The sequence below is a fragment of the Tasmannia lanceolata genome, unplaced genomic scaffold (assembly GCF_043159265.1).
Source record: "Tasmannia lanceolata isolate RefF3 unplaced genomic scaffold, GAP_Taslan_0.1 ptg000398l, whole genome shotgun sequence".
NCBI lineage: Eukaryota > Viridiplantae > Streptophyta > Magnoliopsida > Canellales > Winteraceae > Tasmannia > Tasmannia lanceolata.
This window is the reverse complement of record NW_027519071.1, coordinates 20,001-22,500: the sequence shown is the minus strand read 5'-3', so window position 1 is coordinate 22,500 and position 2,500 is coordinate 20,001.

Below are 2,500 nucleotides of genomic sequence, written 5' to 3'. Positions count from 1 at the left end.
GGTACGCCCCGATATGCGCACGTGTGCCCCAGTAGGGCTCGGTATGCCCCGGTATGTACGCGTGTGCCCCGATAGGCCCGGTATGCCCCGATATGCACACGTGTGCCCCAATAGGGGTCGGTATGCCCCGGTAGGTACGCGTGTGCCCCGTAATGCACGTTTCGCAGATCTCCCCGCATGTCCCGCCCCTATATGTAATACTTACTTACTTACTTACTTTCTTTCTTGCTTGCTTGCTTGCTTGCAATGGTTGGGAGTGCCCGGCATGCCCCGCTGCAGAGACCAAGGGCGCAATGACTTGGCACCGCGGATGCCGGGACTCCGGCACTTCCCGTGGCACTGATGGTTGGTTCCAAAGACAAAAGGCCGTGCAAGGCCACCGCACCGCGGATGATTTTGCTCGTGCTGGCGCCGTTGTGTGGCCAAAGAACATGCGCGAATGCTCGTGTCGGAAGGGTTGGTGTCCTGGCCCCGCGGGTGTCACGAATGCTCGGTTGCGAAGACCATGGGACCAGAGCCATGGCACGTCGGATGATGGCTCCAGCTGGCGCCCCGGCACTTTCTGTGGCATTGATGCTCGGTTTCAAAGACAAACGTGCGCAGTGCCAGGGGACCGCGGATGACTGCTCGTGCTGGCCCCGTTGGGCGGCATTGATGGTCGGTTGCAAAGAAAATGCGCGATTGCTCGTGTCGGGGCCCGGCAAGCCAAGGCCAAGCGAGCCATGGCACGTCGGATGATGGCTCCAGCTGGCGCCCCGGCACTTTCTGTGGCATTGATGCTCGGTTTCAAAGACAAACGTGCGCAGGGCCAGGGGACCGCGGATGACTGCTCGTGCTGGCCCCGTTGGGCGGCATTGATGGTCGGTTGCAAAGAAAATGCGCGATTGCTCGTGTCGGGGCCTGGCAAGCCAAGGCCAAGCGAGCCATGGCAACGCGGATGATGGCTCGCTAGTGCTGGCGCCGTGCACAGTGGCCTCGCACACTCGCCCTGCACGCTTCCCTTGCACGCAGCCTTGCACACTAGCCTCGCATGCGAGCCTTGCACCCTAGCCATGCAAACTAGCCTTGCACGGTAGCCATGCACACAAGCCGTGCACATTAGCCATGCGCACAAGCCCCGCACACTAGCCTTGCGCACAACCCTTGCACACAAGCCATGCACTCGAGCAATGCACACAAGCCTTGCACTCAAGCAATGCACACAAGCCCTGGACACTAGCCTTGCACACGGGCCTGGCACACAAGCCTTGGGCACTAGCCTTGCGCACTAGCGTTCCACATGAGCCTTGCACACTAGCCTTGGACACTAGCCTTGCACACAGGCCTTGCACACTAGGCATGCTTGGGCGAGCTGATCCCGCATCAAGTCGACGGGTCTAGGCATTCTTGGGCGCAGATCCCGCATCGTCTCGTCGCGTCTGGGCGCAAACACGTCGCGTCTCGTTGCGTCTTCAGAAGTCGTCGCTAACAGCACCTTTGGTTGCCACTGGTGGTTAGGCTGGTTGGTTGCGCAAACCCTATAGGAGGGTGGCATGCTGGTGGGCGTTTTTGCCCGGATAGGCACTAGAATGTGCAGATTTTGGGCGTTTTTGCCTGGATAGGCTAAGGAATGGGCATGCTTTGGGCGTTTTTGCCCGGATAGGCACCGGAATGCTTGGCCTTGGCTTGTCCTAGCAAGGCATTGCTGGGTTGGGCTCCCTTGGCCTTTTGGGCGCCTTGGACGATGTCTTGCGAAGACCATGGGCACAAGGCCATGGCATATGGTGAGGAAAGGACCACGGTTGCCAAGGTTAGGCACCGGAATGCTTGGCCTTGGCTTGCCAAAGCAGGGCATTGCTGGGTTGGGCTCCCTTGGCCTTCCGGGCGCCTTGGACACTGTCTTGGGAAGACCATGGGCACAAGGCCATGGCATATGGTGGGGAATGGACCACGGTTGCCAAGGCTAGGCATATAGAGAGGAATTGCATTTTTGCCCGGATAGGCACCGGAATGCTTGGCCTTGGCTTGCCATAGCAGGGCATTGCTGGGTTGGGCTCCCTTGGCCTTCCGGGGGCCTTGGACGCTGTCTTGGGAAGACCATGGGCACAAGGCCATGGCATATAGTGAGGAATGGACCACGGTTGGCAAGGCTAGGCATATAGAGAGGAATGGACCACGGTTGCCAAGGTTGCGCAAGTTTTGGGCATTTTTTGCCCGGATATGCCCAAGTATGCCCCGATAGGCCCGTTACGCCCCGGTATGAACGCGTATGCCCGGATTGACTCGGTATGCCTTGGGATACATGCGTATGCCCCGATAGGCTTGGTACGCCCCGATATGCGCACGTGTGCCCCAGTAGGGCTCGGTATGCCCCGGTATGTACGCGTGTGCCCCGATAGGCCCGGTATGCCCCGATATGCACACGTGTGCCCCAATAGGGGTCGGTATGCCCCGGTAGGTACGCGTGTGCCCCGTAATGCACGTTTCGCAGATCTCCCCGCATGTCCCGCCCCTATATGTA